The sequence below is a fragment of the Geotrypetes seraphini genome, chromosome 14 (assembly GCF_902459505.1).
Source record: "Geotrypetes seraphini chromosome 14, aGeoSer1.1, whole genome shotgun sequence".
NCBI lineage: Eukaryota > Metazoa > Chordata > Amphibia > Gymnophiona > Dermophiidae > Geotrypetes > Geotrypetes seraphini.
This window is the reverse complement of record NC_047097.1, coordinates 28,447,878-28,467,753: the sequence shown is the minus strand read 5'-3', so window position 1 is coordinate 28,467,753 and position 19,876 is coordinate 28,447,878. Positions and strand designations below refer to the sequence as shown.

The 19,876-nt window shown below is 47.6% G+C and overlaps 1 protein-coding gene across 4 annotated transcripts in view; it reads left to right on the top strand.

The window, feature by feature from the left end:
• The window catches only part of MFGE8 (milk fat globule EGF and factor V/VIII domain containing), a 107,247-nt gene that overhangs the window by 28,837 nt on the left and 58,534 nt on the right, over nt 1-19,876 (top strand). The gene's annotated exons all lie outside the window — the stretch shown is intronic.

Below are 19,876 nucleotides of genomic sequence, written 5' to 3'. Positions count from 1 at the left end.
AGAGGAAAGGAGGGACAGGGGAGATACGATTCAGATGTTGATATACTTGAAAGGTATTAACATAGAACAAAATCTTTTCCAGAGAAGGGAAAATGGTAAAACCAGAGGGTATAATTTGAGGTTGAGGGGTGGTAGACTCAAAGAATAATGTTAGAGAATTCTTATTTACAGATAGGGTGGTGGATGCCTGGAATGGCCTCCCAAGGGAGGTGGTGGAGAGGAAAACAGTGACAGAGTTCAAACAAGTGTGGGATGAACATAGAGGATCTCTAATCAGAAAATTTGTATTTATAAAATCACAATTGTTCAGAATATTGTTTCTTTTTATACTTTAATAAAATACGTTCAATATAAAATCATAATTGCGGCTTGTGCAGATGGGTTCAGATGGTTTGCGGGGACCGAGCTCGCGGAGATGGGGCGTAAACGGGGTTTTTAAATTTTAGTCCTAGTAGTTTGCCGGTCCACAAAATAATTCTTTTATTTCTGCCGGTCCACGAGTGTAAAAAGGTTGAAGAACACTGATCTAAACCATCCCAGCCGTCGAAGCCCTCCCCAGCCCATCCTCAACCGAATGGCCATATAAGGGACACAGACCATGCAAGTCTTGTTGGTCCGTGCTCTGTATATTTGTATTTATAAAATCACAATTGTTCAGAATATTGTTTCTTTTTATACTTTAATAAAATACGTTCAATATAAAATCATAATTGCGGCTTGTGCAGATGGGATCAGATGGTTTGCGGGGACCGAGCTCGCGGAGATGGGGTGTAAACGGGGTTTTTAAATTTTAGTCCTAGTAGTTTGCCGGTCCACAAAATAATTATTTTATTTCTGCCGGTCCACGGGTGTAGAAAGGTTGAAGAACACTGATCTAAACCATCCCAGCCGTCGAAGCCCTCCCCAGCCCATCCTCAACCGAATGGCCATATAAGGGACACAGACCATGCAAGTCTTCAATATATAACATTATATACAGAGCACGGACCAACAAAACCCCTGTCTCCCCTCCCCTTCACATATATCCCCTCTACTATCAAGAAAACTGAACAAGCCAAGTTATTATAGAATGCTACATAGAAATATCATGCTAACAGAACACTGCAGTCCCCAGTTATGTCTCTAGCAGGATATATAATTCAAATCTGATATATTCTAATGACAAAATAGAAATAAAATTATTTTTTTCTACCTTTTGTTGTCTCTGGTTTCTGCTTTCATCTTCTTTTCACTCTTTTCCTTCCAGCATCTGCCCGTTCCATCCAATGTCTGCCCTCTCCCCCTTCCATATGTATCTAACTTCTTTCTATGCCCCTCTTCCTTGTCCATCCTCCTCTCTCCTTTTTACATCATTCATTCCAGCTTCACTGCCTTCTTCATTTTTATCTCTCCTACACCAGATCTAACATCTTTATCCCTCTCTCATTTCTCTGCTGACCCCCTTTCCAGCATCAATGTCTCTCTACTTTCTCATTCCTCTCTCTCCCCTTTCTCTCATCTGATCTCTCCATTCCACCCTGACCCCCTTCCCCTCCTGTAATCTCCCTGCCAGCTGTTTCCTTCCTTTTTTCTTTCTCCCTACCCTCCTTCCTTTTTTTCCTTCTCCCTTCCCTCCTCCCTCTATCCAACATTAACTCTCTTCCCATACCTTTCCCTCCTCCCCTTCCAGCAGCATCTCTCCTTCTTCTCCCTTCCCTCCTCCCTCTATCCAACATTAACTCTCTTCCCATCCCTTTCCCTCCTCCCCTCAAGTCCAGTAACAGCTCTCCCTTTTCCAGCACCTTCCCAGCCTCCTACAGTGGCTTCCTCCCCTTCCAGCAGCTCTCGGTACTTGCCTGCAGGAAGTTGCCGGTAAATCACTGCCCTGGCAAATTGGAGAGCTGGTGGGAGGGGAGACAGCCACTGTGAAGGCTCCCCAGGATCTTGTTCGCACAAGCTGACCATCTCCCTCCACCTGCACCTGAATCTGCAGCTCTCTCCGGTCTAATCGCAACTTCCCTGCGGCCCTCTTCAGCAACTCGGCAGGGGTGGCGATCAAGACATGCTGCCGACGTCGGGACCTTCACTCTGAGTCCCGCCTATTTTGTTTCAACTTCCTGTTTCCGAACAGGCGAGACTCACAGAGGGAAGGCCCCGACATTGGCAGCCTATCTTGATTGCCTGAGGCTGGGAGGAACATTAATCAGCAGGAAATGCAGTCGGGAGGAACCGCAGTCGGCAGGAAATTTAACTGCCGACTTGATTTCGCCGGTCCTGCGTGGACTGGCAGAAATTTTCTGCGGACCGGCACCGGTTGAAGAACTGTGGTTTAGATGGCTCCCTGCGCTAAAACTCACTATCGCGGTTTAGTAAAAGGGGTGGAGAAAATTATTCCCAGAGTAAGTAGGACATGATCATCCCTTTACAAGCACTCACACTCATTCGGTAAGGTATGTAAAGTAGGAAAAGGGAGGTATTGATGCCCCTGTATAAGACTCTGGTGAGACCTCATTTAGAATATTGTGTACTGGTCTGGAGACCGAACCTTCAAAAAGATATAAAAAGGATGGAGTTGGTCAAGAGGAAGGCTACTAAAATGGTGTGTTGTCTTCATCTTAAGGCATATGGGGACAGACTTAAAGATCTGTATACTTTGGAGGAAAGGTGGGAGAGGAGAGATATGATAGAGACGTTTAAGTATCTATATGGTGTAAATGCGCATGAGTCAAGGGCATAGGATGAAGTTAAGAGGTGATGGTCTCAGGAGTAATCTAAGGAAATATTTTTTTACAGAAAGGGTGGAGTGGAGGCTGGACTGGAGAGAGAGAGTCCAAAACCCGGACAAACTCCCTCCAGTCCAGGAAACTGTCTGGATACCAGTCAGTCCTCTAAAAAGAGCACATGTCTGGGTAAATCCAGACATCTGGTAACCCTAAGAATGCTTAGGTTATACAATAAAGGCCAAATGTCCCATTCAGGCAGTAAAAGCAATTGTGTGCCTATATTTCACCAAATTTTAAGACAGTCCACACTTTGAGTTTGAGTTTTAAGTGGCTGTGGTTGCATTCCTTGTATATTCTGGAGACAGTTTCTTTTTTTTCCATGAAATTTTATTGATTTTTTTAAAATAAAAATTACAATAAGTTATATACAAGTCATGCTATATAAATAGAACAATGTTAGCAGGAAATATTGAAATAGAATGTAAACCCCCCAACTATTTTAATAACAATACATCCAGGTATATTGCAAGAACTCAATCAGTAGAAATACTACCCTGAAAAAAGAAAGAATACTTAAAAAAAACATATCTTAGTTTTGCACTAAATAGAAATCAACCGATATTTGGAGATTGTAAATAAGATGTTAAAGATGACCAATAGAGATTTACCTTCTTCAAAGTACCTATTTTTTTCAGCAATAGCTAATTTACATTTTTGATGAAACACTAAGGGCTAGATCAGGGATCTCACAGTCCCTCCTTGAGGGCCGCAATCCAGTCGGGTTTTCAGGATTTATCCAATGAATATGCATTGAAAGCAGTGCATGCACATAGATTTCATACATATTCATTGGGGAAATCCTGAAAACCCGACTGGATTGCGGCCCTCAAGGAGGGACTTTGAGACCCCTGGGCTAGATTCATTAATCTCACGGACCCGATCCGATCCGTGGGCGGGCGACTGATTCACAATGCCTTCTCATGTAAATTATGCCGATCGGAGGCACGCCCCAAACCAACCACACGGATAGCTGAAGAGCGATCCTGGTTCATGCACAGATCATCTTCTTTGCCTATAGATGGTCTGTGCATGCTCTCTGTACAAGGAAGACCTGGAAGAAACTTTTTCATGTCAGTTTCTGGGTTGTACGAGAAATTTTAACAGCCCAGACCTTGAAGATAAGGGCAGAAATACTGAGCCATTTTGTGAGGATTGCTAAGAAACGTCTAGAGCTGAACAACCTTCATTCCCTCATGTCTGTGGTGTCGGCATTGCAGAGCGCACCCATTTTCATGCTAAACTCGGGGGGGGGGGGGAACCAATCTCTGCATATTCAAAGGAAACCCCACAATTTGTTAAACAGATCTCCTTCCCCTCCATTAATGGTTTTAAAAGGAGATTGAAATGAAGTCCGTGCCGCCCCGACTCTCCTGTTCTCTGCCGCCCTTCCCCATTTTAAACCCACGGGTTAAAACCAAGGGCTCGCACTGTGGGGAAAGACAGCAGAGAGCAGGAGATGTGCCTCAGCTGGTTGCTTACTTTTCAGGGGACCAAAGGAGAGAATGCTCAGGAGAGTCGGTACAGACATGAGCGACTGGTCCTCGGCAGTCGCTTCTTTTTGATCAGCCAGCTCAGTCGGTGTTCCTGAAATTGTTTAGTGAATTGCTGCCTTCCTACTTTTGCATGCCATTCCCCTCATTTGCAAGCATGGTTCGGCCACGAGGTTAGTGGATCAGGTTGGAGGAAAATCGGATCGGTACACAATCGCAAACACGATCGGTGGGCTTAGTGAATCTAGCCTTAAATTCCACCTTGCTTGAACATTAAGGGATTTTGAAGATTTCCAAGTAAGATATCAATTTTGGGGCAATGGTCAATAAAATGTCAGAACGTTTTTTACAAGAGAGTCTTCAATTGGGCAATCGTGACTTATTTATTTTAAAAATTGTTTAAAACTAAACGGTTTACATAATTTACATACATAATTTTAAAACAAAAACATGATAAAATAAACATACAAACAATCCTCAAAAATCATGTCTACAAAGTAATACCATAGCTTGCATAGTAAAGATCATTAATAATTCATCAACTCTGCCAGAAAGGAAAATTATTGGCTCGAGAAAGGCATCTACAAATAACTGCATCTTAAGTAGTTTTCTAAACATGCCCTTTTCACGGCAGTTTCGTATCTGACCCACCAAGGAATTCCATATCTTAACTCCTGCATAACAAAAAAAGTCATTTTAGCAGTCTCAACAAGCCTTGAATTCACAGTCATCTTCAGTAAAGCTAGATTCTCAGAGCGCAATGATCTTTATCCGTGGACAAGCAGGCAGCATATTCTCTATACATGGGTGACGTCATCTACGGAGCCCCCTAGCGGAAATTCTCGCAAGCAGACTTGCTTGAAGATCTTCAAGCTTGCGAGTGTACTGTGCATGCGCAAGTGCCCCTACCGCCTGACTCAGGGCATGCGTCTCAGCGTGGCCTCAGTTCTAAGTTTTCCGCGGAGCCAGAAGCCACTGCTCTCTTGCTCTGCACGAATTCATAGTGCCCCTTTGCACCACGGCTTACTTTTTTGTTTTCGGGTGAGTCTTTGTTTTGTTTAAAAAAGTAAAACATTTTTTCAATTCTTCGTACTTTTTTTTGACTGCTGATTTTTGTCAGGCCACCTGGCCTCGCGGGGCCGCGGCTATACTTCTTCCTATGTCCTGGCCTCTGTCCGGGTTTAAGAACTGCACTAAGTGTGCCCGAGTGATCTCCATCATTGACCCACATCGTTGATGTGTGGAGTGCCTTGGGGCTGATCACTGTGCTGAGTCCTGACCGTGTTGTGCTACTCTTCAATCGCGGGTTCTTCATCGGCGCGTGGCCAAAATCCTCCAGCTTTTTGGCCCAATGGAGATGGTGGGGACGGCCTTGACCTCGCCCCCATCAGTAGGGGCCCCGGCTTCGAAGGCCTCAACCTCGGCTTCTCCTCCCACTTTGGCTTGGGTAAGTCTCCTCTTCCTTCTGCAGGTGTGCCGGCAAAGAAGCCTCCCTCGGAGTCTCATGCGAGTGCCGCTTCTTCGGCCTCTTCGAGACATCATCCTAAGTGTGCCTCCTCACGTAGGGAATACTCTTCCTCGAGGTCGCCCCCGAAGGAGCGCTCTGCTACACCTCAACCCCAGCCCTCATTGGTCTCGGTGCTTTATGTTCGAGGACATGCTTAAAGCTATCCTTACTTCGCAGATTTCTTCAGTTCTGGGCCAGTTGTCCCCGGCCCCGACCCGGCTCCAATCTGACCAGCCTGGGCCTCCCTCCGAGGTTTCTGGGGGCATATCTTGCAAGTCTCGCCGCTTGCCCTCGAGTGATTCCTCTTCTCCTGATTCGAGGCACGTGACTCTGCGGGTGTTCCGGGTGGAACCCAGACTATGGCTTCCTCTTCCTTGCACCTTGTACCTTCGAAGCGGTCGAGGTCGGTCCTCGACCATGAAACCCGTGGGGTCCATGCCGGCTTCAGCCTTGGGTGCAAGGCCTCGCCGGACTCCTTCTCCGCCTCTTTCCTCGGGGCAGGGGATTTCTGGGTCCCGGTTACCTCCTTCGATGCCTATGGGGGAATTGTCTTTCCCACCTGCTTCTCTGATGTTTTGGATGGTGGTGCCTCGGATGCCAGGGTCCTCCTCGAACCGTCTTCAGTAGGGCCATTCCTCAACGCCCCCGAGGCAGTTCAGTAGGGTGTCCTCGGTGTCCCGTTCTCGAGACTCCTGCCTATTATTCGAGGGAAGTCTCCCCCTCTTTCTCTGCTGCTCCGAGATCTCGCTCTACTTCGCCTTTGGAGGATGAGTCTTCTTCTCGAACCTCCTCCTTTACCCAGTTTGTCTTGGACACGGGCACAGCTCTGAAGCTAGATCTCCAGTCCGAATCCCGGTACACTCAAGAGTATTTGGCGGAGATGGGGCTCCCACATCCGCCTCGTGAGGCGCTCCATTTGCCTTTGCATCAGGTGCTCCAGCAGACATTCCTCCGAAATCTGGAAACTCCTTATGTCGTCACGGCCATTCCCTCCTAAATGGAGTCCCGTTACTGGACGGTCCCAGTCAAGGCTTTGAGAATGCACAGCTTTCCCATCAGTCTCTGGTAGTGGAATCTTCATTAAAGAAATCTAATCTCTCCAAGGTCTATGCCGATGTCCCTCCGGGCAGGGAAGGGCATATGATGGACAAGTTCTCTCTATCAGAACTCGATGATGGCAAACCGAGTTCTCAATTATAATTTTACCTTCACGTCATATCTTCAGTACTGTGTGGACACCCTCCACTCTTTCCAATCAAACGTGTCCGCCCCTCACCGGCAGGAGTCCGTCTCCTCCACGAGACCCTCTCACAACTTCGTCTCTATATGTTTCAGGTGGCTTATGACGCCTTTGAGTTACCCTCGAGGGTCATGGCCTTTGTAGTCGCCATGCGTCGCCTGGCCTGGCTCCGGATAGTGGACATGGACCCTAACCTCCAGGATCCTCTAGCGAATCTTCCTTGTGTAGGGAATGAGCTGTTTGATGATTCAATTGAGGCTGCCACTAAACGCCTTTTGGAGCATGAGCGGTCCTTCGCTTCCCTAGTGAGACTAAAGCCTAAGACCCCTCCTGCTTGTCCATATAAGATTCCTTTTCGGCGATACCTGCAGAAATCTGAGCCTGCGTTCTCTCGCCCCCTCAGAGGTGGCCCCAGTGGCGGCAGCAGCGTCCGTCTAAAGTCCAGCCGCCTGCTCCGGCGAAGCCTGGGCCGTCTTTTTGACAATTCCAGTCTGAGCCTGCCGGCTTCCTTCCTTCTGGAGCCTTCTCCCTTTCCCATCGGGGGTCGTCTCCATCATTTCTATCCTCAGTGGGAGACGCTTACCACAGACCTGTGGGTGCTTTCCATCGTCCGGGAGGGGTACTCCCTTCACTTCAGTCGTGTACCCCAGGACCTTCCGCCAAGAGTGTTTCCTTCTTCCAGGGCACAACTCCCCCTTCTTCTGCGAGAGGCTGAGGCCCTACTCCACCTCTAGGCGGTCGAGGAGGTTCCTCCGGAGCAGTTGAACACGGGGTTCTATTCCGGGTACTTCCTGGTCCCCAAGAAGATGGGAGACCTGCGTCCGATCCTGGACCTCTGGGCTCTGAACAAGTTTCTGGTCAAAACAAAGTTCAGGATGCTCACCCTGCCTACGTTGTACCCCATGATGGACGAAGGGGACTGGCTGTGCTCGTTGGACCTCAAGGAGGCCTATACGCATATACCGATTTATCCGGCTTCTCGCTGGTATCTGAGATTCTAGGTGGGGAATCTCCACCTTCAGTATCGTGTTCTCCCCTTCAGCCTGGCGGCCTCCCCAAGGGTTTTCACGAAATGCCTGGTAGTGGTAGACGCGGCCCTGCGTCTGCAGGGGCTTCAGGCGTTTCCCTACCTCGACAACTGGTTGAACAAAGCGTCGTCTCGCCAGGTGGTTCTGGTGACGACAAATCAGACTATTTCCCTCCTTCAATGTCTCAGCTTCGAGGTGAACTTTCCCAAGTCCCGGCTGTGTCCGTCTCAGTACCTAGAGTTTATGGGGCAGAGCTGGACACTCTTCGTCTTCGCTCTTTATTGCCTCGGCCTCGTTGGGAGACCCTTATCCATCTTTGTCGGAAGGTGTCTTCTGTCCTCAGTCCCGGCCCGTCTCATGATGGTTCTGTTGGGCCATATGGCCTCCACGGTTCATGTGACTCCTTTTGCCAGACTTCACCTCTGCATACCTCAGTGGATTCTTGCCTCCCAGTGAAACCAGGACCGGGATCCGGCGTTTCGACACATTGTCATGACTCCTTTGTGGATGCTCTCTACCAATCTTTCCAGAGGTTTTCTCTTTCATGCTACTTCCCCGGAGAAGGTTCTCATGACGGACTTGTCAGCTTATGCTTGGGGGGCTCATCTGGACAGTCTTCGTACCCAGGAACTTTGTTCCAGTGCGGACCGTCTCTGTCATATCAATGTGCTGGAGCTTAGGGCGGTGTTCAACACTGTGAAAGCCTTTTGTCATCTGCTTCCCGACCGTGTGGTGCCAGTTTGCACAGACAACCAGGTCACCATGTATTATATCAACAAACAAGGGGGCACGGGGTCCTTTTCCCTGTGCCAGGAGTCAATGAAGCTCTGGGATTGGGCGATCCGCCGCAACTTCTTTCTCCGTGCGGTCTACATCCAGGCCCAGCAGAACTGCCTGGCCGACAAGTTGAGCCACCTTCTGCAACCTCACGAATGGACTCTTCACTCCTTGACCCTGCGTCAGGTGTTTGCCCGGTGGGGGACTCCGGATGTCGATCTATTTGCATCCCCCCTCAATCACAAGTTGCCTCGTTTCTGCTCCAGGGTTTACACCCCTCTCAGGTTCGAGGTGGATGCTTTCCTTCTGGATTGGACGAACCTGTTTCTGTATGCGTTTCCTCCTTTCCCTCTGATTCTGAAGACTCTCGTCATGCTCAAGTCCACTCACGCCACCATGATTCTGATAGTTCCTCGGTGGCCCAGACAGCCATGGTTCTTCCTTCTGCTGCAACTCAGTGCCAGGGAACCTCTTCTTCTGCCTGTTTTTCCTTCTCTGCTTACGCAGAGTCGGGGATCTGTACTCCATCCCAACCTGCAGTCTCTGCACTTGACAGCCTGGTTCCTCGAGACCTGATGGTCTCTTTCCAGTTCTCTCAGTCGGTTCTGGAGGCGTCGTGGAAGGAGTCCACTCACCTACATTATCATCAGAAGTGGACCCGCTTTTCTTCTTGGTGTGTTACGCAGCGGCAGGTGCTGTGCTCTGCCCACTTGTCTTCTGTGCTGGATTATCTTTTGCATTTATCTGGCGCTGGTCTCAAAGCCACGTCAATTCGAATCCACCTCGGTGCCATTGCTGCTTTTCATCAGCCGATCGAAGGAAAACTGTTCATCCTGTGGTCTCCCGGTTCATGAAGGGTCTTTTCCACGTTCATCCTCCCCTTAAACCTCCTCCGGTGGTTTGGATCTCAACATGGTTCTTGCTCGCTTGATGAAACCGCCTTTTGAGCCTATGGCTCGGGCTCACTTGAAGTTTCTTACATGGAAGGTTGTGTTTCTTATTGCACTCACTTCTGCTTGTAGGGTCAGTGAGCTGCAGGCCTTGGTGGCGGATCCTTCTTTCACTGTTTTTCATCATGATAAGGTGGTTCTTCGTACCAATCCTAAATTCTTGCCTAAAGTTGTCTCGGACTTTCACATTAACCAGTCCGTGGTTCTTCCAGTGTTTTTCCCGAAGCCCCATTCTCACCCCAGAGAAGCGGCTCTGCATACTCTTGACTGTAAGCGTGTGCTGGCTTTTTACTTGCAGCGCACGGTACCTCATCGGACAGCTCCCCAGTTTTTCGTCTCTTTCGATCCCAATTGGTTGGGACATCCTGTTTCTAAGCGGACCATTTCTAACTGGTTGGCCGCTTGTATTTCTTTCTGTTACGCTCAGGCTGGTCTCCCCCTGCTGGGTTGGGTCACGGGGCATAAGATCAGAGCGATAGCGGCGTCTGTTGCTTTTCTCTGATCGACTCCTATTGAGGAAATCTGCAAGGCTGCCACTTGGTCCTCGGTTCATACTTTCACCTCTCACTACTGTCTGGATGCTTTCTCCAGGCGTGACGGCCATTTTGGCCAGTCAGTTTTGCAAAATCTGTTCTCCTGAATTGGCAACTCTCCCTCCATCCCTTTTTGGCTAGCTTGGAGGTCACCCATGTGTAGAGAATATGCTGCCTGCTTGTTCTGGGATAATAAAGTGCACTAATTCAGTAGAGTAGCAAAGACAAGACAGTTGTATTGATAACTTGTTATTGGATATCAGAATGACCTTTCAAGCATTTTAACTTGTCAGGTCTGTCAATCCTCATTCATCCCTTGTTATCTTAGTTTTGTTATTTTTTCATTATTTCATTTTATCATTTGATATAAGTGTAAATGTTTTAAATATTTTTAAATAACTTAGCTTTTAAATAGTGTTAGTTCATGCTTCCAGCACATATCCAACGCATTTAACAAATGCTCCCCAATTGCCAACGCCACTGAATTAATGCACTTTATTGCTTTGATTTTCTTCCAAATTCATTTGATTGTTTGAAGAGGATGTCCTGGGATAAAGCACAGTTACTTACCGTAACAGGTGTTATCTAAGGACAGCAGGCAGATATTCTCACGACCCACCCACCTCCCCGGGTTGGCTTCTTTGCTGGCTATCTGAACTAAGGCCACGCTGAGGAGACGCATGCCCTGAGTCGGGCAGGAGGGGCACTCGCGCATGCGCGGTACACTTGTCAGCTTGAAGATCTTCAAGCAAGTCTGCTTGCGAGAACGTCCGCTAGGGGGCTCCGTAGATGACGTCACCCATGTGCCTGCTGTCCCTGGATAACACCTGTTACGGTAAGTAATTGTGCTTTTTGGTGTATAGCTAAGTATATTATTTTTAAACAAATCTGGAATGTTTCCATACAAGAATTGATGACAAATAATTACTGCTTTATACTGTACTCTGAAGGCGACTGGTAGCCAGTGCAATTTTTGGAGATGTGGCGAAATATGATCATATTTAGACAACCCCATTATCAATCTTGCTGCTGCATTTTCTATAACCTGCAATGCTCTACATCTTGCTTTTGGTATTCCAAGGTACAGGGCATTATCCCAGGACAAGCAGGCAGCATATTCTCAACAGTGGGTGACGTCACCGACAGAGCCCCGCAGTGGACAGCCTTGAAAGCAGACTTGCTTGAAGATCTTTGTAAGAGCTTCTGAGTGCTGCACTGCACATGCGCGAGTGCCTTCTCGCCCGAGTTAGGGTGCGCGTTTCCTGTGAGGAACCTCAGTTCAACGTTTTCCGTGGAGCCGAGAAGTCCTCTTCTTTTAGCTCTGCAGCCTTCGTTGCCTTCTCTCACTGCGGCTTTTGTTATTTTTTTAGTCGCTGTGCTCGCGTTTCATTGTTCCTTTCTTTCTTATACAATAATTTAAACAAAACAAAACACAGCAACTTTTATTTTTTATTTTTTTCTTCCGGCAGCGGCCTTACGGCCTGGGCCTGGCCGCTTACCTCGTTCAGTACGTCGGTCTTCGTTTTTTCTATGTCCCGGCCTCTAACCGAGTTCAAAAAGTGTAGCCAGTGCAACAAAACTCTTTCAATCACTGATCCTCATAGTCTGTGTATTGTTTGCCTGGGCCCTGAACATTGTCCTGACGCTTGTTCGCGCTGTGCTACCCTCCAACCTTGGGCCCTTCGTCGGCGCCATGCCAAGCTCCTCCAACTTTTTGGCACGATGGACCAGCCGGCTGACAAGGTCTCGACCTCGGCTTCGGGGACGGCCTCGACCTCTAAGTCCTCAACCTCGACTCCAGCTTCTGCCTCCATCAAGGCCTCGGCCTTGAAGGCCTCGGCGGCAGCTCCTCTGAAGACTTCGACTGGTAAATCTCCTGTCTCTCCTTCAGGTACTACTCCTAAGAAGCCTCCAGAGTCACAGGCATCCCAGGCCGTATCTGCCGGCCACCTGCCTCGACTAGACTTCCAGCTAAGCATGCCTCCAAGCATCGGGAATTCTCAATTTCGAGGTCGCCTTCCTTGGAGCGCACTGCTGTACCTTCGAGACTTGATTCTTTTGTCTCAGTGCCCATGTTTGAGGACATGTTAAGAGCCATTCTGACCACGCAGATTTCCTCGGTCATGCCTCAACTCCTCCCGTCCTCGACCCTGCTTCCTGTGAGCCAGCCTGAGCAGCAGTCTGAGACCCCGGTGGAAGTACCTAGAGGTAAGCCTCGGAAGTCTCGCCGGTTCTCATCCAGTGACTTCACCTACTCCTCGGACACAGTCTCCTCCACCTCGACCGAAGCATCGCTCGAGGCATTCGAGGCATCTCGTTTCCTCAGGAGACATCTCTACAACAGAAGCCCTCGCCTTCCCTGGATACTGAGACTTCTATGCCTCGTTTATCCAAGGCTACTGAGACTTCTTCCAAATCTAAACATAAGTCACGCAAAGCTATTATACCGGCTGCTTCTCCTCGAAGTCCATCGAGGTCGAGGACTCCACCATCGAGACCGCCTCCGAGGGAGCTTTCTCCTCCTGCTTCAACCCAATCTGTTCCTCGAACCTCGGGAACTTCACCATCAAGGGTTTTGAAGCGCAAACACTCACAGACTCCTCCTCACGCAGGTAGTGCAGCTTCCTCTTATCACTGTGCGCCTGGACTCTGTGCCTCTGTCTCAGTATTCCAGAGAGGCTTCTCCCTCCTGCTCAGTAGTTCCTTGATCTCGCACTCCTTCTCCGGAAGATGCCTCGACCTCAAAGTCTGCCTCTTTTGCCAGGTTCGTCTTCGACATGGGAAAAGCTCTTCAACTGGATTTCCACTCTGATTCCAAGTATACACCTGAATACTTGGCTGCCATGGAGTTGTCTCATCCACCCAAGGAGACCTTGTGGCTTCCTATGACTCCAGTGTTGAAGCAAACTTTCTTAAGGAATATGGAAACTCCTTATTCCATCACAGCCATTACATTCAAGCTGGAATCCAGGTATCGCAGAGTATCTTACAAAGGCTTCGAGAAATCTCAATTATCCCATCATTCTTTGGTGGTGGAATCTTTAAAGAAAGCTCATCTATCTAAGCTTTACGCTGCGGTCCCTCCAGGTAGTGAGGGCCGTACCATGGACAAATTTGGCCGCAGATTATACCAGAATTCCATGATGGCTAACAGAATTCTCAATTATAACTACATATTCACAGCTTATTTTAACCATTTCCTCAAATTATTGCCTAAATTCTACCTGGCTCTTGAGGAACAAAGTCTTCCAGAATTCAAACAGATCATCAGAACTCTGTCTCAACTTCGCCTCTTCATTCTGCAAGCCACATACAATGCTTTTGAGCTCTCTTCTAGTTTTGGCCTTTGCAGTAGCCATGTGCTGTCTCGCCTAGCTCCGCATTGTTGATATGGATCCCAATCTACAGGACCGTCTAGCGAACTTGCCTTGCCAGGGAAATGAACTCTTTGATGATTCTATTGAAGCTGCTACAAAGTGCCTCTCTGAACATGAGCGCTCTTTTGCTTCCATGATTCGGCTGAAGCCTAAGACCCCTCCTGCTCGGCCATACAAGAAACCACCGCGTCGTTATCCCCAAAAAACGACACCAGCTTTCTCCAGGCCTCCTCCTAGAAGGCCTCCACAACAACAACGACAGCAGAAGGCTAAACTCCTGCTGTGACTAATCCAGCTCAGTCTTTTTGACATTCCCAGTCTGAGCATACCAACCTCCTTGCATCAAAATTCTCTTCTGCCCATAGGAGGTCGTCTTCACTAATTTTATCACCAATGGGAGATGATCACCTCAGATCTCTGGGTTCTCACCATCCTTCGGGAGGGATACTCACTTCATTTTCTTCAAGTGCCTCCAGATCGCCCTCCAAGAGAGTGTCCTTCCAATTCGTCACAACTTCCCCTTCTTCTTTAGGAAGCTCAGGCTCTTCTTTGCCTTCAAGCTGTCGAGGAGGTTCCTCTAAACCAACGGGACATGGGCTTTTATTCTCGTTATTTTCTAGTCCCAAAGAAGATGGGGGATTTGCGACCCATTCTGGGCCTCAGAGCCCTCAACAAATTTCTAGTCAAAGAGAAGTTTCGGATGCTATCTTTACCAACCTTATATTCCCTGATGGATCAGGGAGATTGGCTATGCTCTCTGGATCTCAAAAAGGCTTACACTCATATCCCGATTCATCCAGCCTCTCACAAATATCTTCGATTCAGGGTGGGGAATCTTCATCTACAATAAAGAGTTCTTCCTTTCGGACTCGCCTCATCCCCCAGAGTCTTCACGAAATGTCTGGTGGTGGTGGCTGCAACCCTCCGTGCCCAGGGTCTTCAAGTTTTTCCATACCTGGACGACTGGCTTATCAAGGCCCCCGCTCAACAAGGGGTTATTGCAGCGACCCAACAGACTATTATGTTCCTCCAAAGACTGGGCTTCGAAGTCAACTTTCCAAAATCTCATCTGACCCCATCTCAGTCTCTCCAATTCATTGGGGCCACTCTAGACACTGTCCAGCTCAGAGCGTTTCTACCTTCACCACGTTGGGATACCCTCATTCACCTTTGCCATCAAGTGTCTCATCTCACATCAATTTCAGCAAGACAAATGATGGTTCTGCTCGGTCACATGGCTTCTACAGTTCACGTGACTCCTTTTGCCAGACTTCACCTTCGCATAGTTCAGTGGACCCTGGCATCTCAGTGGCAACAAGCTACCGACCCGCTTTCTCAACAAATTACAGTAACTCCTTTGTTGAAACAGTCTCTCCACTGGTGGATGCTCTCTTCCAATCTTTCCAGAGGTTTGCTGTTCCACAACCTCCCTCATCAGAAGATTCTCACAGACTTGTCAACCTACGCATAGGGAGCCCATCTCGACGGACTCCGTACCCAAGGTCATTGGACTCCTGCGGACAGTCTTTGTCACATCAATCTGTTGGAACTCAGAGCAATTTTCAATGCTCAAAGCTTTTCAACACCTTCTTCACGACACTGTAGTCCTTGTCCGGACGGACAACCAAGTCGCCATGTACTATGTCAACAAACTGGGAGGTAAGGGATTGCACTCCCTTTGTCAAGAAGCTCTGAAGCTGTGGGATTGGACAATCCATCACAACATCTTTCTCAGAGCTGCATATATTCAAGGTCAGCACAACTGTCTGGCGGACAAATGAATCATCTTCTGCAACCTCACGAATGGACACTCAATTCCTCGCCTCTATGTCAGATGTTTGCTCAATGGGGGACCCCTCAGATAGACCTCTTTGCGTCTCCCCTCAACAACAAGCTGCCTCAGTTCTGCTCTAGAATATACTTTCCCCAGCGTCTCGAAGCAGATGCTTTTCTCTTGGATTGGACGGGTCAGTTTCTCTATGCCTTCCCTCCATTCCCTCTGATTCTCAAGACTCTTGTCAAACTCAAGACAGAACATGCCACCATGATTCTGATAGCTCCTCAGTGGCCCAGACAATCGTGTTACTCCCTTCTACTTCAACTTCAACTCAGCACCAGGGAGCCTCTGCTTCTACCAGTTTTTTCCTCTCTGCTTACTCAGAGTCAAGGATCCTTGCTACATCCTAACCTGCAGTCTCTACACTTAACAGCTTGATTACCTTTCAACCTAACAGACTCTATACAGTTCTCTCGGTCTGTACAAGATATTTTGGTAGCTTCCAGAAAGCCGTCCACTCGGCAGTGTTACAGCCAGAAATGGACTAGATTTTCTGCTTGGTGTTCCACTCGCTTTATGGAGCCATTGTCTACCTCCATGGCGTCTGTTTTGCATTATTTACTTCACTTATCACAGTCTGAACTTCAGTCTACATCTATCCGAGTCCATCTCAGTGCGATTGCTGCTTTTCATCAGCCTCTTGATGGGAAACCTCTGTCTGCACATCCTGTGGTTTCCCGCTTTATGAAAGGACTTTTTAATGTTCATCCACCACTTAAACCACCCCCAGTGGTCTGGGATCTCAATGTTGTCTTGGCTCAATTGATGAAGCCTCCATTTGAACCAATTGATAAGGCTCATCTCAAGTACCTTACTTGGAAAGTAGTTTTCCTGATTGCCTTCACGTCTGCTCGAAGGGTCAGTGAGTTACAAGCTTTGGTTGCGGATCCACCTTTCAGTTTTCCACCATGACAAAGTGGTCCTCCGTACTCATCCAAAATTCTTACCTAAAGTTGTTTCAGAATTTCACATCAATCAATCTATTGTTCTTCCAGTATTTTTTCCAAAGCCTCATTCTCACCCTGGAGAAGTGGCTCTCCATACTTTGGACTTCAAACGTGCCTTGGCTTTCTACTTGCAACGCACTCAACCTCACAGAACAGCCCCACAACTTTTCATCTCCTTCGATCCAAATAAGTTGGGGCACCGTCTTGAAGCGAACCATCTCCAACTGGATGGCTGCTTGCATCTCTTTCTGCTATGCTCAGGCTGGTCTCCCTCTGCAGGGTCGAGTCTCGGGCTGCAGAGTTAGAGCTATGGCGGCGTCTTTAGCTTTCCTCAGATCAACTCCTATTGAGGAAATCTGCAAGGCTGCCACTTGGTCCTCGGTTCATACATTCACCTCTCATTACTGTCTGGATATTTTCTCCAGAAGGGATAGCCATTTTGGCCAATCTGTTTTGCAAAATCTTTTTTCTTAACTTGCCAACTCTCCCTCCATCCCATTATACTTAGCTTGGAGATCACCCACTTTTGAGAATATACTGCCTGCTTGTCCTGGGATAAAGCACAGTTACTTACCTTAACAGTTGTTATCCAGGGACAGCAGGCAGATATTCTCACAACCCACCCTCCTCTCCTGGTTGGCTTCTTAGCTAGGTATCTGAATTGAGGTTCCTCACAGGAGACACGCGCCGTAACTCAGGCAGTAAGGCACTTGCGCATGCGCAGTGCAGCACTCAGAAGCTCTTACAAAGATCTTCAAGCAAGTCTGCTTTCGAGGCTGTCTGCTGCGGGGCTCCGTCGGTGACATCACCCACTGTTGAGAATATCTGCCTCCTGTCCCTGGATAACAACTGTTACGGTAAGTAACTGTGCTTTTCAGTAATCGAGTCTCGACAAAACCATAGCCTGGACTACTGTACAGAAATCATAAGAACATAAGAACTGCCATCTCCGGATCAGACCTTCGGTCCATCAAGTCCGGCGATCCGCACACGCGGAGGCCCTGCCAGGTGTACACCTGGCGTAATTTATAGTCCACCATATCTTTATATGCCTCTCTTAAGGAGATATGCATCTAGTTTGCTCTTGAAGCATATGGCGCTAACATTGGTTTTAATCGGTGTTTCAAATGCATTTGTGCAAAACATACTTGTACGGTCTAAGTTACTTGCAACTTCATTGATAGGCCAGAATCAAGCCTTACACCTAAGATGGTCATAGACTCATGTACTGAAAGAATATCATCAATAACTTTCACTTCTTTAGACCACTGATGATCCAGCTTTCCTACCAACATTATTTCAGTTTTATCTACATTTAATTTCAAATCTTGTTCTTCCATCCACTCCTCAATTTTACACATATATTTACTCAATTATTTTTCAAAATTCTTATCCCATCCACCTACTGGGAAAAAAATATCGTCTGCATATATTCGATATTCTATTCCTAAAGATTCAAATAGTTTGCCTAACGCAGCCATATAGATGTTAAATAATAGGGCAGAGAGCTCTGAGCCCTGTGGTAGTCCAGTTCTAGCTGAATATTCTCCTGAAATCTTGCATCCATTTCTCACTTGGAAAGAGCTTCCTAAAAGATGTTTTAAACCATTCATTCCAAGGTTGTACAGTTTACCCAACAATTTGCCGAGATCAACCGAATCAAATGATCCAGATATATCTGAAGACACAAGACTTTTCTTGTGTTGATCCATCCCTAGTTGCAGAGTATCAGTTAAGGCGATCAATAATTCTACCCTATGATCCTTCTGAAAACCAAATTGATTACAGTCCAAACAATTTGTCTCATGAACAAAATTAACAGAGAGAACAATCTTTTCTAAAACCTTTCCAATAAATGGCACAATAGAAATAGGTCGGAAATTTTTCATAACACTTATTTCCAGGTTTTTACACTTCAAAACTGGTCTAAAAGTAGATTGCTTGCAAACCCCTGGAAAAATTCCATTTTCCAGTGATTTGTTTACAATTTTAGTAATTGCCGGAGTCACCTTATTAACCATTTGTCTAATAACTGTTGAGGAGCAAGGATCTTGTATTGCATGGGTAGGTGTACAGTCACAAATAACTTTATGACTTAAACAATTGATAAGGATATATTCGATTGACCTAGAAATATGTTTGAATATATTTCCCAATATCTCTCCAAAAAAACAAAGTATATGGACATTCATATATCATATGTAACGGTTTCTACTTCTGTGTCAATACTGTGTGCTAGTTAGTTTTCATTTAGCATGTAGAAAAGTGGCTTGGTTCACAAAGAATCACTTCACAGAAGTGAACTGGCCCCTAATAAACAGATTTTGTGTTTCATTATCCCCGAGAGAAGATGAAATGGGATTGGTCACTAAGAGCAACTTTTGCACAAAACATTAATTTTTTTTCCTGGATTTATAATTAGGTGCTGTCTCAGTCTCATTGTTAATTTTAACCCAGTTTGTATGAACAGTTATCCCAGGACAAGCAGGCAGCATATTCTTGACATGTGGGTGACGTCATCCACGGAGCCCCGTCGCGGACAGCTTTTCAAGCAAACTTTATTGAAAACTTTATTGCGTGTGCCTTCCTGCTCCACTAGAGGGCGCAACCCCTCCTCGTGGTCTTCAGTTCTTAGTTTTCCGCAGAGCCAGAAAGCCCTGTCTCTTCTCTGCGTTCTTTTAAGTGCTTTTCTAGCACTGCGGCTTCTTTATTTTGTTCGGGAGTCGCTGTGCGGTTTGTTGAAAAAAAAAATTTGTTTTATTCCTCCGGCGGGCCCTTCTTGGGCTTCGGCCCTGCCGCTAGTCCTCGTTTGGCTGCGACTGTGTTTTCTTCTCCCCTGGCCTCTCACTGGGTTCACCTCGTGTGAGCAGAATGGCCGGGCCCTTTTTCCTTCATTGGAATCGAGCTGACGTAGCCTTGATCCCCAGTGGCGTCCCGTCTGCTGTGACTCGTGGGTTCCGTCCATGGGTAAGTCTCTTCTTTCTTTCTAGGTGCGTTACCTCGGTAACGCTGCCGGCTGAGTCTCAGGCATTCCAGGCATCGAGTGCAGTTGTTCCAGCCTCTAAGAGACCTTCGAAGCGTGCCTCCTTTTATGGGAATACTCATCCTCGAGGTTGCCCTCTATGGAGCTCACCTTCATTACCAGTTTTATTGGTATGGTGCCATCTTCCGAACCCTCGACGGACTTCGGCTGAGTGACGTCGACTGGGGCTTTGTGCCTCGACGTCGCCTGGGATCGACTGAGGGCGTGTGCCTCGACGTCGACCGAGGCTTGGTGCCTCGACGTCGACCGAGGCCTGGTGCCTCGACGTCAACCGAGGCCTGGTGCCTCGACGTCGACCGAGGCCGTTTGTCCCGACGTCGACCGGGGCCTTGTGCCTCGACGTCGTCCGGGGCTTTGTGCCCCTTGGTTGACTGCGGCCTTGTGC